The following is a 17,689-nucleotide window of genomic DNA, read 5'->3' as shown; positions in this document are numbered from 1 at the left end:
AAAGAATCTTTCTATCAAAGTAATCCACACACAAAGAGTACAGAGCCCAGCATGGAATAACTAATGGTCCAAACTATAGCTATTATTTTTTAAAGATTTTCAACCTGAGAAGCATTCAGGCTTATCAAGCTGTGATCCAAATCTTTTCTAATGCATACTGTCCTGTTTCATACTTATTTCTTTACTAGGCACATCACACAGCAAAAGTATTGTCTTTTAAGGGCTCCCCATTCAGCACCATCAAAAATATGGCTGTAGAAATCCTTTATTTGTAATGTACATTTGCTGATGATTGATCAAATGGGCAACTAATAAATGGTGCAGATTGAAAGGCAATTACAGAGGATGGTCCTTTTGGGATGAGGTGCTTGAAAATGGTCCTCAGGTTGAAGGGAACTTTGATGGGTAGGTATCTTTCAGTGTGGATTATAAAGGACAGCAAGGAGTAGCCTGAGAAACAGAGGGAGGTTGTTCATGCAAGAAAATGCTGGGGGAGGCTATGCTCTTTCCAGTGACCATGAAAGTCCCTAGCATCTGAGCTTGTCCTGCTGAAATCAGCACTAAAAATCCCATTTATTTGCATGAGAACAGAATATAGTTTTCTCATGTAAAGCTTTAAAGATTGAAAACTGTTCTCTGATTTTGTGCCTAACCTTATTGTCAGGCACATGAACTGAAGCGCTAGAACTTTACACTCACCTCTGGCACCCTATTACCTGCCTGCCAACATGCTTCACTTCATTTACAGCTGAAGAAGTAGGAAGTGATGGTCACCTTAACTGACTAGCTACAAAATATGCAGCTGCTCCTCCTTGAAATATCTCCCTTTTCTTACCATATCATTCACTTTTGATATGTGGTGCTCTGAAGATTTATTCAAAACTCACAAAACCTGTGCAAACCTGCAGCTTAAAAAACTATAAAGTACCCTCTTGCCTCTCCTCACCATGCTTACAAAGAGGAGCTCACTAGAAAATTACTTAGATGATTCCTGCTAACAGGATCTTGGCCCTTGTTGTTGCTAATGGACACTGGCATGATATTTCTGCATTACCAACAAAGAGTGATGATGGCCAGCTTCTTAGGCTGACTGAGCAGGTTTACTTAGCTTCTGAACTTATGTAGACATTCAAATATATTAATTACATGGCTAAATACTCAGTCTCCTCTGTATCTGGTTAGATAACAATCATCGCCTATATTATGTCAGGAAAATAAGGCACTCACCGATACTGTTCTCATTATAACTTTGCCCACTCTTATTAGTCTGACTAGTGTCCTCTGTGGTAGTCTTGTGCCATCAAAAAGCTTTTATTATTATTATAAAATGTCAATTCTAGTTCATCTGAGCCACTTCTACACTTATTAACATCAATTTAGAAGAAAAAAACACTGACGTAGAGGTGCCAAATGAAGCGAATAAGTCCTATATTTTAGTTTTTCAATTGTTGCACCTTTTCTCTTCAGCATTAAAAAGAGCAAAAGGAGTAATGAAGTTGTTGCAAATGATAATCAAATAGAGTAAGGGATTTAAAGAAAAAGGGTTTGGGCATAGTTTATGAAATCATAAAGCACCCTTATTTTATTCTGAACTAACCTGCCTTCTATGCTTGTTTTCATATCCAATTCCACAAAAATAGAAACAGAAAAGGAAGTTATGGATTCCTTAGTGAGAAAGTAGAAAACAGAATCAAACTGCAGGACTAATAGACAATTTCTTCTCTGCTTAGTTCTTCCTCACTCCCCCCTCTCAAATAGCCAAAATTTTTTGCACTGAAAATCATTTCAAAAAGGTCAAAGAGATCACAGGCTTCTGCTTTAGTACTTAAATGTTCCATTTCTACAGCAACATTAAAGCAACAATTAACAGAATTGTTTTCTTATTGCCCTGATGTTCAGGTACAGAGTGGTCTAACTAGCAAATTAAATGATTCCTTTTAAAGAAAGCTGCACTGCTCAACGTGACATTGAGCAACGCCCTACCGGCATCTCATGTTAGAACTACAGCAGCACGAGCAGTGCACTTTCTAGAATGAAAATAAAAAGATTTTAACAGTATTTCAGAGTTGCAAGAAATCCAAATGAAGCAAAATAATCCATTGCCTGTGATTTTAAAAAATGATGACATTTCAGACACAATGAGTAAATAAAAAACTTAACCAATGTGGGGAAAATAGGTGAGCTTAGGATGTAAGGTTCCATTCTAGAGGTGCACAGATAAGATGCTCAGAAATGTTACATTACTGCGGATCAAAAGAGATCAATGTGAAGTCCATCTTGCTACATGCAAAGCTGTGCAGGAATTATCAGCCAGAAACTCCTTCCCGCATTGGCCTACAAGGAGTTGTAGCTGCCCTTCTGCGGTTTCATCATACCCTCTACTCTTTCTTGTATGGGGAACTACATTAAATTTACCCCTGTAACGGCAGAAGAAAGGATGTTTATTTTCTTTTACATGCAGTGAAGCCCTTGAAAGGAAGGCTGGATATTCAGTATACTGGAAGCAATCCAGAAAGAGGATGTCTGCTGGGGCTAATGCAATTATGATTCCATTTTGGTTGGCTGCAGGAGCAGAAGGTATCGTCTAACTGCAAGGACTGGCAAGCAAATGTTACAGTCCTCGGTCTGGGGAGCATTGTGTACCTCCCACTGATTTTGTTAGTAAGTGAATTTGTATATGAGAAGTTAGAGAAGAAGGATAGTCCTGACATTGATGGATCCACAGGCAGGGCAAGGGTTGGGAGTTCAGATACACAGATTTAGGCTCTGACACCAAGAACAGCTGCATGAAGATATACTCCCGCATTTCTGCAGAACAGCTTGCTGAATCAAGGCTGTGAGGTAGTTTATTTCATGGTTTATACATATATTTAATTAAAATTCTAGATAAATATTTGCAGCAATAAGTTTTGGAAGTATTGTAAAGTTACATTGTATTAAATATTTATTGTAATCATATGAAGTGTTCCTTAGGTTAAATATTTACCATTATTTTCAAGATATTGGTATTGAGCTTTTTATAAATGCAGTGCAAATGCAAAGCTGTCTTTCCCAGTTTCAATATACTTCTTTGAGTTGCCTTTAGACTTATTTCCTGATGGATATTTGCCATTAATGCATCATGACTTTTTTCCTTTATGAAAAAGGGCTCTAGCCCAAGCTAAGAGAAAGTTATAATTTAAAAGATAGTTTTCACTGTGCTCAGCATTCTCACAGTAATAATATGCTTGTCCTTTTTCTTACTGCAGCTACTGTATTAAATATTTATATTGATGTTTATTTTGTAAATAAAGAAAGCAAATTAGACCAACACATGAAGCTTATGATGTGTTTTAATATCTGCATTTGTTTCATGTTGTGGCCTTTTATGCAATTGATTCAAAGGAATGTGTTAAATAATAAATAACATTTTAAAAATTACATCAAAGTATTTTTGTTTGTTTGCTTGAGGAGATCAATTTTTTTTCATAAAAAATAGAAGTACATACTACAGAGAATATTTAGTCCTTAACTACTCTACATGCAATAAAGGTAGTAAAATCACCAGCAAATATCTGGCCTTCCTGAAGACAGCATGATTGACATAGTATCTTTTAGAATTTGACCTAAAAACCTCATAACATCAGGACCAGAAAAAGTAAAAGGCTTTTGTGTGAGCAATTCTTCCTGATCAAAAGTTGAACAGTCCAACCAACATGAAGGTCCTATGAATGTGCTACAAAACAACAACTCACAATTATTTAATTCATTGTATTACTTATATTGGCTTGGGATAAGGGTTTTTCTAGAGAGTGGTTTCCTACATAATGCTTCTGCTACTCTGCTACTGGCAGAGTGGTGTGTTTTGGGCAGGAAGCACCTAGGCTATGTGCTAGGAAATGGGAGGTTATGGAAGGGTATTCACCCACCAAGGCCTCATAACCCGGGGATTCACGCATACCCCTTCCTTAGGCTTGGTTCACACAGTGGGGTTTCACCTTTGCAAGGGTACCTGCTTCTGCACGTCTTTGGCAGCAGCACTGACACAGTTGTCATTGCACATGACCTTATAAAATAACTGGGCTTTCTTAACCCATGCTTTAAGCATATAAGCTTTATAAGGTCTCCTGCTGCCAGTTGTCAGAGTTGACCCTCTAGCACAGTTTGTGAGGCTGGATTTTTTCTTGATTGTAGAGGGCATCAGTCACTAAGAAGGCAAAGGAAAAAAAATCAACAAAAAAAAAGTATTAAGAACAAACTGAGGAACTGAAGCCTTTATTATTCTTCAGATAAGGTCAGTAAAGAGTATCAAGGCACCAACTGCTATCACAGAAAAGGTGCTTGCGTTTTCCTGTCTAGTTAAAGCTGTCAGTGGCCATGACATAATGCACATTGCACAGGCTTCGTTATCAATGCAACTCAGATAGACTTGTATATTTTTATATCCCTGCTTTCACCCGATAGTAGTCTTTTGCCGTACATTCTTTAGATTTTACACACATATATTGTAAGTGTCAAATGTTAGTTTGGTGTACTTAGATCCTTTTTCCTTCCCTTTTTAATCTGATGTTTAGTGAAGCATTGAAGTGGCTGCAGTTGCATCTTGCTCCAAAGCTGGCTTGAAAGAGAAAATTAAACTTCAACAATGTATCAGTCTTAGGCTGAATTTACTGACTCAAGAATTAGCATAAGTTATTTATCAACACCTAAGCTAAAGGTGTTACAATGCTAATTGTGTACAATGTATGTTGACCTGTATATCTACAAAACTGTTACAGATAGACTTCCAAAAAAAAAGAGCAACTTTTTCATTCAATGAACAATGTAATATCTGAAAAGTATCTTTTATGGATGTTAGTGCAATCGTTGCCTGAAAATCCTGCACACTCATCTACAGAAAAAGTCTTAAAATTATTATATGTCTATTTGTATTAAATTGGAGTAATTGCTAATTAAAGGGGGAATTGCAATGGATGTTCTTGTCACAAAATAGCTTCAGATCACCTAGAAAGTCTGTATTGTTCACATATAACACTGTATATTCACATTTCACCAGCTGCATGGTTTCTAAGAAGGTCATAGCTAATTCTCTCTATTGAAAAATATTGTTTCAATTCCCCAAAGACTTGTTGACGGCAGTTGGTTCATCTTGTTCAGCATTCTCTTTGGTACCATTTTGCTGACTTCCACTGAATTAAAAGAAGGTCCCATTACCCTGATATAGGAGTAAGTCATGAAGGCTTCATGCACAGTCCAGTGAGGGAGCACTATAATCTTCTAAAATAAGGGTAAACTAATTCTTTGACAAGAATAATGGATTGTGTTTCATGGTGCTTTGTGTGCTCTTGATCTCAGGTAATGGTTGAGAATATACAAACTCCTTCAGAGTCCAATGGGTTCCTCTGTTCTGCTCCTGGATGGCGGTGGGATAAGGAAAGGTATCAGGTGGAAACCTTGGGGCGAGAGGACTTCCCCATAGGGCATTCCTGGGGGGTTCCCTGGAGGGTGGGGAATACAGGCAGCAAAAAAATAGAGCAACATGAAGGTTCAGGCCTGGAGGCCACAATTCAGAAAACATTTAATAGAAATAAAACGCCCTCCTTCTTTCAAAGGTCAATGCCTTTCAACGGCAGCAGCCAGGGAGGTCCTCCAAGTTGTACTACAACCACTGGCTGCCCCCAAACTAAAAACCTATGTCTATACTGGTAAATAAAACAGCATTGGGTAGTGAGTTCAAGCACTGGATCCCCAGGCAGCCCTGCTTCTCACTTGCTAGCGTGCTCTCTGACATGGTTTAGTGCTGTGCTGAGCAGTGCACTTCGCGCTGATGCTGAGACAGCTTAAGACCAGGGATTGCTCCGAACAGGAGGCATGGACAAAACGACACCAGCTCCAGCTACTTCTTCCTGTACAACTCCTCAAAGCTGTACTGGCAGGTCTTGCACCACAGCACCCCTCATGCATTCATACTGCATCCCAGTTTGATGCCCTCTTAAATGGGCTGTGGCACAGTCCTCAAATAGTTTTAGACAATCTGAACTGAAAGACAAACATAGCAAATAATAATTAAGACTTCAACCTATAGGTGCACCACCACAAGGGAGGCAGAGGATACCCTGGACCAAGTACAGTATCATGTGAACACATCCTATCTGTGTCACTTGGCCTGTGAACTAGAGAGAGGTCCCTGTCCCATTTTATTCAGCAATGAAGACATAGCAAGAGAAAGCAAAAAGACATCAGTGCTTCTTCTTCTCTAGTATATCCAAAGATGGCCGCTGCTGGGCTTGAATTCGTTTTGCATTAAACTATTTAGAAAAGCTAAAATAATTTCTTCCCAAATTTTGAAACCGTGTAAGAGCTGTATTCTGCATGTATCCTCAGAGAAAGAGGTCTGCACTCTCTCCCTTGCAAGGACAGTATTTGCAATGAGTTGCCAGTAAGCTTTTGCTTTGTAATAAACAGCTTCTCTATTCAGACCTTCAAGCACTTCTTTGTTTGTGTCCAAGTTTGCCAAACAAAGAAGTGCACTGTTTCTCTGGGAAAAATATGGATATTTCATTTAAAAAACAACTTTCTGGGAAACAACTGATAACTACTCCACTTCTCTTCCTCCTCTTGCTTCTCATTATAAAAGACCTGGACTGACCCGTTTCCTTAGGTTAAGCCAAGAATCAGTTCAAAAGGAGTTAGTGGACACAACCTGCCCTGTAGAAAAGATAAGGACAAAGGTTTTCCCCAGATAAATCAAATATACACAGAAATACACAAAATCAGCCAGATAAGCACATGAGCAAGCTGCTTAAGTTGTCTTTGTACAGTGTTTTACAGACCAGGCTAAAATGAGAATTAGTCATTTCCATTGACTATCAAATAAGATATTTTTTCTTAAGTGGGATGTTGCCTTTTTGGCAAGCTGCAGTCTTAAAGCATTCAATTAGAACATTGGTTCTGCAGCAAAGCCATAGTTTGTTAGGAAAAAAAATAAAGCAATATTAGTGCTAGATTGCATCGCTCAGATTTCATTAACATCATTTGGTTAAAAAAATATATTTTTTCTGATCCCTTGGGTTTCATTCAGCCAGGACTAGAAGGGGAATCATGAACAGGGTTATCATCCAGTATGATTTAGTGAAAGTCTCAAGGTCTGTTCAGAAAAAAGTGCTGCTGAAAATCAAATAATATGAATTGGGCTGCACTTAGCCAGAAAAAAATATGATCTCAGGTTTGGAACTGGCCCCTGGATGGGGGGGGGCCTTCTGGAGGGTAATTACTTGCTATTTTGAAGTTGCAAAACAACAACCACCTCACTGTCTTGGTATGTCAGAGCTGTATCAGAAATCTGCTTTAGTCACTGTTTACTCTCAGCATCTTCACATGAAAGACAGCACCCAAGACCTCTATAAACTTACCAAACGTAAACACTTCAATGTATATAGCAACTCTGCATGAATGTACAAGTACTTCATGGTATATACTGAAATATGAATCAATCTAATTGTGATCCCGATCTCTGAGTATGAATTCTATTAACTAACAGGTTTGGGTTTGGTTTTTTTTTTAGCTTTTACTACTAGTATACACCATGTTCCCACATGCCCTCATATCTACCTTTTGAAAAATGTATGTATTACTAAAATATGGATTTCATATTGTGTATTTCAATCAAAATATAATTTATGAGTCAGCTAAAGAATATACAATGTGTGGGTGATGCTCTTATTCTGGAGTGCACACACTCTTTACTTCAGACCTTTGCCAATCACAGGGATACACATTCAGCCTACTAGACAACCGAAGGGCATAGCAGGAACTTGCATCTATCATATATCAGACACAAACCTGAGAAAGAAAACAAGATATTGATACGCTGGCAACTTGACTTCATTTGAAGTGACAGTATCCTGGAAGAACTGGTGCCTCAGAAAAGATAGGCAAGCACCAAACATGAAGTTAACTGCTCTACATGATGTATCTAAAGACTTCTATATCCAAGACTTTTTCTTGGATGCAGTAACACCATTATTCATTACACTTAGGAATCTTTTATTGTTCTAGACCTTGGACCAAGATCTTTTTATCCTGTATACCTGAAGAAAGGAGAAACAGCCCCACATCACAGCAGTCCCTTGTCTAGATCTAGGAAATAAAGCAGCAGGGACCAAATGAAATGGAGTTGGTATAAAGTGTCTAAAGTGTCTTTAAAATGATTCTTGACAAAGGTGGATACTTGGTCCTACTGTATTCAGAGGATATCAGCGAAGACTGCAATGGCATTATTTATGCAGATACATACTTTTTAGATATATATGTTCTAAATTATACATGCTTGATTCTCCTTCTGGGTCATTCTACAGTGAATTGCAGAAGGAAAAGTCAACTGCAGTGATAAATTACATAAGATACAATGAAGAGTATTCATTACAAGAATACTAATAGAGAAATCTCCATGTCTCGAACACTTTTCTAAGTAAGTCTGAAGGAAATAGCTCTTTCTGAACAATGTTGTTATTCAGCATCAAACTAAGCATCAGAAACAATGGTAGTCAGGCAGTTCCAACAGTGATGATGTGCTCATAAACTAAACACCCATTCTTACCTTTGGCCAGGTCATGGTCACAAAATAGCACCGTTTGCACTCATAAGTAATCTCATGACAGTGGAGGTGAAAGATAGTGCTATACCTACTATATCACATAATTTTTCATACTACTTATAATACGTATTGAAAGACTAACCTGGATATAACAGAGATAACAGGCAGAGTACTGCAGTGGGTCAATTTATTGCTTCCCAGTAGGTCCCAGATAAACATGATATACTGCTACCATCTTTCTCTGGAGCTTGATCAAAGGTCCTCTCTCTTCCTCATAAAACTACAAGGGAATAACACATGGCAATGTAGAGTTAGCTGATACTAGGAATATGTTAAGAACCGCTTTTATTCATCCATTCTAGATAATATGTTCTATTAGCAGTCTTAGAATGGGTTGTGATATGAAGAACGTATTCAGGTGAAACCCAGGAAAGACTGATTTTATATTAGGTGGAAGAATGGGTAAGCTGATCCTCCACTATCTAATCCGACTTGTTAGGTTTAGTCTGCACCCAGCTCTTCAAAAAATGCCAGATGTAGCCTTTTCCTCAAAAACATCTATCAATATCTCTTTTCTGAGAGCCACTCACATTCACCTTGCACAAGTCGTTTGTTTAGAACAGAGATATTAGTATTAGTTTGTAAACTAAAATACTAAAAGGCACTCCTGTTCTGAAAAGAACAAGTGGAATAATGTATATAATGGAAGGCTTAGTAACATAAGCAAGCTAGTTAATGAAGTAAATTAATGTAGCTGAGTAATCTGGTATTGTCCTATAAAGTCCTTGATGTGTTAGCAACGTTATACTAAGAACCGCCTTGATTTTTCAGGTCACAAAGCCAAACCAGACTAAGAATTTCAGAAATGCAATGAGGCTGTTTGCAGAGTCTTTCCACAAGTAGAGTTGAAGACACCCCCTCAAAATAGTTAGGAAAAAAAAAAAACTGTCAGCAACAGTTGCAGTTTTACATCTTAAACAAATAAGGTCTAAAAGAAATATGTCAGATGCATAAAAATAAAATTAGAAACTGAAAATAAAGCTGAAGAGCAAGATAAAGAGTTTCCTTCAATTTTCTATCAATCTATCTGTTTTACCCTGTTTTTCCTGGAGTCCTCATTCAATGGTTACGTGCCTTGAAACATGGCACTTTTCAGAACACTGGCTTAAAATAATAATTGCAATTAAAACTTATTCTCTCCGTAAAATGAGATTTCTTTTGTTTTGCATCCATCATGTCCTGAAATAACCAATAAACAGAAGAGAACCTTCTCTGCACTCTCTACCCCAAAATGATATTTTTTGTTTATACAGCTCGAAGGAGATAACTGTCCACTTGACTGAGCATTTAATATCAGGAAAGTTTTTAAAGTTTTCTGTTGCAGAGAAGGGATTGCTCAGAAAGCTCCATCATTGCAAAGATGCATAACTACATGAATTACTTGCCAGCAATAAGGAAGTGGGAAATGTTGGGTGAAATTGAATGAGATAAAGCAATGGAGGGAAAGGATGCAAATGGGAAAAAGGAAAGTGCCGAAAGATAAGTGAGTGCTAAAAAGGTCTACTTGCTGCACACAGGGCTGCACAGCCAATACTAGCAATAATGGCAGTAGCATATCTAAATCCTGTGTGGGCAGAAGTGAGGAAGGAAGGTTGCAGTGCGCCTTTTTGCAGGAGCCTAGGCTTAAGCCAGGGATATCAACCCTAATTCAAAACTTTTTAACATTCAAACAAAAGAGAAAGGACCATCTTGAACATATAAAAAAAAATGAACTTCATTCTCAGCTGGATTTAGGGAGCTCTGAATAGAAACAGTGGGGGGAGAAGGCAGAAAGGACTTCTGTGGTTGCACAGGACTAATGGAGGTGCTGCCTGGGCTGTCCCTATGCGCAGAGCACCGCGTGACCTCCCTGTGGCCCTTTGGGGCTGGCCCAGGAGCACGCACACACATGCAGCCACCCACGAGTTTCTGCCCAGGCAGACACACACCCGGGCCAGTGCCCATGCGCATCTTTTTGCTGGACATCTCAGAGCCAGGCGGAGCAGATGAGGCAGGGGGAGGTGGCTGGGAAAGGAGAGCTAATTGGGGAAAAGATTTCCTTTAAATGCTAGACAACCTTGAAGAAACATGATGCCAGTTAAATAACCGATACTAACACTAAATGCTGGCTAAGGGGAGGTGAAATAGTTGTAAATACAAAATGAGAGCAATAAAGTTCAGGGCAACTTGGATAGATTAAGAGGATATACTTATAAATAACTGCAATTCCAAGATAAAAGAGGCAATGTAATGAGGTGAGGAGAAAAGAAAATCGACATAGTTCTCTGTTACGAAACACTAAGCATGACAAAACCCTTAGCCTTATCATGAATAAAAGTCCTCTTCACGTCTTCCACATGGATCTTGGTGGCAAAAAAACCCATATAGTCCAGACTGAACAAAAGATACATGCAAAAAATAATCAGGAGAAAAAGTTCAATACTGTAAAAATGAGTGAAGGTTTATCTGAAGTACAGTAAGGAATACAAATTAACACAAAAAATAATTAACATCTCATACTACCAAAGGTAGAAATAGCAAGGCTTTTAAGGGGTGACATATATATTTGGAAGAAGCAAATACCAGAGTATGTAAATGATAATGCATAAGAGATGTGGAGAAAAACTACATATGTTTTCTAATTTATTTAAACACTTCCATGTAATCACAAACTAGATCTCAGGCAATATTCTATTTAATGTCCAAATTATATAAAACATTTACCATTTGATAGATAAAATTGAAATATAAGGAGCACACAGTGATTTTGTCCAGTCCTCTGAATTTTATCAGTGTATATGTTGAAATACTGTTTCTGACATTTGTTAATTTGTCACTAAAATAATATGCAAGGTAACGTTTAGCTATCATTGGTAAGCAAATCTATGGTTTCACTGCAATGGATTGTTTTTCAATAGCTTTACTTTTTCACCACTAATGAATAAAGGCAGTAGAAAACTGCAAGCTCAGACACTTAAAGAATGTACTAACCATGCAATTACTTACAGTATTTGTGAAGAAACAAGAACAGACATCCACAGAAAATGCTGAATAACTTTAAACTATTCTGACACTTACCTATATAGTCCATCATTCTCCAACACCACATTTAGTTAGATTTATACCCATAGTACAGTAATACCAAAAGTTTTTAATTTCATTATGTTGCATAAAATTACTTACTGTGCATTTCATCATCTCACATTATAAATGATGGAAAGGGACACCTACAGTATTTAAAATGCTGACTGAATAAACTCCATGAGTTATTACATCTAAGCATTGTGGAGGGGGGGGAAACAGGACTAGGGCTGAGAGATCCTGACCTTCCTCAGCCATTATTTTGGAGAATGTAATGCAATATATCTTGTTTGCTGCTGTATAAAAAGGCATAGTGTATGCAGGATAAAAATAGAAATAAAAATTCCAAACTGGGCATTTGACAGAATGGTCAAATCCTTACAGACGAGCAAAGGGATTTTTGAAATGAGATTATAAATGTATTTAATGTCCTAAATCTGTATACATAGTAAGAATAAACTTTAGCATTTAAAGGATTATTTGAAACATCTGGTCTCTCCTTTGGTTTGAAGAGTCCACATTTGCCTTCCAGTTGCTGATCACAAACGCCTGAATCAGACAAGGGAGATTAAACACCCGTGCCCTGCCTGCCTAACCTGGGCAGTTGTGGGGGATCTAGCAGAAGCCACAAAGGAAGAGAGTCTCTTCTTACCATGTGTTGCTAGCCCCAGTAAAGGCAGGGGGGTTAAGGGGAGGGCAGAGAAGTGTACCAATATTGCTACTTCTTTAAAAAAATATGTATTTAAAAAAAAAGTTCCCACAAATTCAGAACTGATACATTTCACTTCCTTTTTCATACGTGGAATTCTAATTGTTATACTTTTACAGGCTCTTCTGACTCATGAGTAGCACCGCCACATACAGAGTATATCATACTGCTGAAAGCAAGCTATTGCAATATTCCATGTTAAATGTTTCATAAATCATTTTAAAAATAATAAATCTAAGCCAGCAGCTGCTTAATGTTTGATACATCTTATCTTTTCAAGTGTCCTCTATATGTGTGGCAATAACCATTATCAGATTTCAGAATTACACAGTAAAGTATTTCCAAACCCCAGACTATAGAATATATACATACATACATATATACATACATATATCGATATTCTCATCCTAAATGAGAAAAGGGAAAAAAAAGACTAGTTTTTGAACCAGAGATTCTTAGTTTTGGCCTCAGTGCCCATAGCGTTCCCAGGATGTCATAGATTCTCATGTGTTAGACACTGGGGAGAAGCTGGTGAATCCATAGATTAGCATCATCAGCCTTAGAAATAAGACCCTAGATAGCAGTCTCTCAGAGATTAATAGTATAATAATACTAACAATAATACCAGCAAGCCTGCTTGCTTCCTCATTCCTATCTCCCAGAAAAGCCACCACTCTGTGTATCCAGACCGTAAATATAGAATCTATTTGTCATAATGTACAAGATCATGTCCAAATTATTGTTTTTGCTGAATCTCCTTCTGCAGTCAGTAATTTACTGCTTGTATACATTGACCAACTTCCACAGGTCATTCAGAATGACAGTTCTTTTTCTTAGGGAATGCCTCTCATACCATCATACACAAGTGATAAACAGCAGTAGTCAAACACACAATTGACAATTCACTTTCTAACTTTAAGTGTCAGACTGCAAGCACCAGGAGCAGAATTCTTCAGAAAAACTCCCCAGCTCTCCATTTCAATTTCAGTTACATTGATGCAATTCATTCATTAATTCATTGATGTAATTTCAAGGAGAAATCTGAATCAATCCTGAACTGTATGAAAAGGACACTACTGTAAAACACCAGACTATATCAAGATCTATTTAGAATTTCAGGTGCTATTTCAGGGATCCATGGTGGGAAGCAAAGTGATGAGAAAGGTGTCAATGGTTCTGAAAGCAATTTAAAAATTATATTTATATACAGAATAGCTGAGGACTTTGCAAAAGAATAAAAACTAAATCTATGCCTTTGAAAAAAGATAATGCTAGATCTACCACAAGTTAAAAGTTGTCAGAAGCTTGTCACTAACCTCATTATAGAGGCTGATACCTGTGAAACTTGAACTTTCCTTATTAGATTCAACTAAGAGGCTTAAATTGTGTTCCTCTTTGGCTTTGTTCTTTTAAAGGTCACTATCACAGGACAACATCGTAAAACTGATTGCTTCAATAGTATCTGTGTTCATACTTGACCTGTGGTCCCATATGATGCATTACAACCAATGCCACATCGAGCAAGACAAAAACTGGGATAGAATCTTTGTCGGAGACTGTTAAAGTCCCACTGTTTTACAAATGCTGGTAATTGATGAACTGTGAAAGAACCAGTTCTCTCAAATCTGTCTGCTTTCTTGCTAACTTATTTCTTCATCTGATTGGCAACTGCCTGGTTAAGGAACAGTTGTGGTATCTTGGAAAGTCGAACTCCCAAGGGCCTGAACTCCAGCACAGTCCATCAAGAAAGTTTTGAATTAGGAGGCAGGAGAAGGAGCAGAAAGGGCCTTTGTTCCAAACTGAAATTAAATCAAACTAAAACATTAGTATCCTCTGCAAGTTAGAGTAAGCTTTCTCTTCATAACTGTCTCAATGAATCTATCAATATCTACAAAGCCTGACTTGGAACACAGGTCTTTCATGAGACAGACAGTTTTCTGAATTGGAAAACAATTTTTTGTCTTTGTTTCCTCATGTTCTAATATTATTTCTACCAGCATTTCAACATGACAGCTTGGATGTGCTACCTGAAAGGAAATTACAGGGATTCTCTTTCCTAAAAAGATATAAAACAGGTATTTCATGCAAAGAGTAACACTCGTGGGAGCACAAATATCAGCTCTGTGAAGCTACACAGACAATATATTCAGAGAACTAGCTGTGCTACTAAGAAACCTCTTCATTAGTGGGATTCATTTGTTTGGATTAGATTCTGCCAGTTTAACACAAAGTTTTTTTCCTGAGAGATCCCCTTGATTCACTGACATTTGTAAAGTGCTATAAAATGCTAATTGGTATCATCAGTGAACCATTAACATTCTGTTTAGTCTTATTCTCGAAGCAAAAATTATAATAGGAAATAAAATGTCATACAGCAACAAGATAGCTGAAGACTTTTAAAAGAGACAGGCACATTTTCCTTCGGATGTTAACCTTATCTGTGACTGGTTCACCCTACACCATTTCAAATATCCACAGACTTACCAGTCAGAAAAAGAAAACACTTCTGCTGCTTACAAGTTACCTCCAGCCAAGGAAGTTTGCTGCTAGGGAAAAGTTAATATTCTAACAAAAAACATTCTTTAACTAATTTTCTTCTCTACAGTTTTTCGCTAACCCACAGATAGGTCTTCAGGTGACCACCAGCTTATATCTTTGTCCCAAACTCTGGCTTGTTTCTTTTAGTAATGTTTTAGAGCAAGTTAGCTATTTCTTTCCCTCTTCCCTCCACCAAATCTTGGAAAGAGAAGTGAGTCTGCTCTACTGCACTAGAGTACAAGATGCTTTTCATAGCTCTACTAGGCTAAAGATTGCAGAGTTCAAGCACAACATAGTATTTGAATTACACTAACATGTAAAAACATTTTTGGATAAAAAGTACTTTATTGCCACCAATTTAAAACCATAAACATGCTTTGAATCCAATTCAATATATTCCTTATTTGTTCCTGATTCTTTCCCTTTATTATTATTAGAAGGCATAAATTTCCAGCAAGGCTTGTGCTTGACAAGGCTCCATTATTTGCACATGACAAGGTTTATCAAAAACAGTTGGATTTTTATGAGGAGTCTTTTATGTTTCCTCCATAAAATATAAATAAATGAAAAGGATTAGATGGAGGAAGCAGAGTATAATTCATCACCAGTGTGAAGCAGAGGGAGCAGACTGCAGATGGATGAACTGAAGAAGAGTGTTGTGACTGGTCTAGAGAAGAAAACTACCTTCTCTCTCAAATGCTGGGGAGGAAAGACCACAATAAAGGAGTTTTGGCTTTTCTTCCCATTTTTAGGTGTCACTAAAAGCACAGAGTACAGAATCACCGTAAGTTACAGAAACACATACAAAACAGTAATGCTGCTGTCTAGTTTTATTTGCTTGGCTGATTTTTATTAGTTTTGTGGTTACAGGATAAATTACAAGACCAGAAACTTAAAATTAAATCTACTCTCCGTAAACAGTTAGAGAACAATCAGGATGAAAAAAAACTCTTAAGGTTGCAATGTCTAATTCTGTTCTCCATTACCCTCATCTCAGTCAGATAAAAATCCATTAAATTGCTTTGTATTCCCATAAAAAAAAGCAGTGGAGATTTTGGCCCACTTTTTTGCCCCACTAAAGCTGAAAAGTCATTCTGCAATCCCAAGGAAAGTCCATGGGATTACTTCTACCCATCACATATGCCATAGAAGGGAATCCCCAAAACAAGTTTGTCTTCTTACACGAGTTATACAGGCAACTTCATCTCCTTCGGTATCTCCATTTGTGGTAATGGCATATGTAAGTTAGGCACACAAGAACTGGGGTCATTTGGATAGAATTTACAAAGTAAGCCACAAAACTCTGAAGATTTTATAATCAAAGTGGTCATAAGCTTTAGGTATTGGATACATCAAAAATCTATCTTTCCAGGTCTGGTGTCTACTTTCCCACAGAACTGAACTTTCATTTCTCTTGAAATTCTAAAACTTGGACATTCACTTTTGGTCTAAGTTAGAATGAAAACAGTTGTTAAGTTTTTCAGAGTGTGAAAACTCTGTTTAGTTTCAATAAAGTAAATTGAAAGCCAACAAGCAAAATGTTTTAATATAAGCCAAAGTCAAAATAGCACATTATCTTATCAAAACAAAATAAGAAAATTTATTTATAACCATTTATTTAGACACTCCTTCTGACAAATTTCATCAATGTCCATGTGTTCCCACAAAACATTTCTCTTTCAGTGAAACTGCAATGAAAAAATTCTCAAAATATTAGTCTGATGTGGGCATTTCTAAGGACTATCCCGAAATGAAAGCTGATGGCCATCAGAGATATTTGGAGTGGGAGGTACTCAGATCTCGGAAGTGCTGTGTAGATACTTTGACAGATGAATTATGAAAAAATTATCTTACCTTAAACCATCGCAGGATTCTCCATATTTTTCAAAACAAGTAGAAAGACCCTCCCTTAAGCTGATGTCTTACTACCTCATAACCTTACTAATAAAAACTTCTGTTTTTTATCTATATGAGGTGTGTCTTTCTTCCCACACCTACACAAGACTCTGCCTGTCAGTACTAAATCTGCTTCCAGCAACAAAGGAGTCAGGGAAGAGTGTCCTTAGAGACTGAGTGAATTATCCAGAATAAGTATGAAAGCTTAAGTTAAAATAATGGCTTACAGAATGATGGGTACAAGATGGAGAGGGACTGTCTGAAGGAGATAAATTTTGCTAACAGTTTCCACAGTGAAAATGAATATATTATGCTTAACCAATAATCTGGTTCAAGTCTCACAAGAGCCACAGTAGAAATCCAATAGAGGGACATTTTCTGGCACACTTTTACATCACCTTCTCATAGTGCACATTAAATCACAAGTGCTAATGTGCAAGGTAAATAAAAACTGTAAGTATTTTACTGCTATATTTCAGATTTAGTTCATAAAGAGTAACTTCATGTTTCTTTCTTTGCTTTATTTTAATATTTTGGTCCAGATTCTGCAAACATTTATACATGTGATTTCCGCGTACAAGCAAAGCAGAATGCTTGCATCATGGTTTGCAGGATCTGTGCCTTGCATTGTGGGCTCTTCGTGCAGTCCTCTACCAGTGCTACATAAACACCGAAATAATTAATAGGCAACAGGAGAGATTCAGGTGCTACTTTAGGCAAACTCATTCCAAGGAATTTCTTTTGATACAGGCTATGTAGCTGTGGATTGACTGACTGAATCTCTGCATTTAATGAAGTCTGTCTTCATTCATGGGTCTAAACCTGAATGTTTTCATTTGTTGAAAATGAAT

This window comes from Apteryx mantelli, chromosome 9 (assembly GCF_036417845.1).
Source record: "Apteryx mantelli isolate bAptMan1 chromosome 9, bAptMan1.hap1, whole genome shotgun sequence".
NCBI classification, from domain to species: domain Eukaryota; kingdom Metazoa; phylum Chordata; class Aves; order Apterygiformes; family Apterygidae; genus Apteryx; species Apteryx mantelli.
This window is presented reverse-complemented; position numbering follows the sequence as displayed.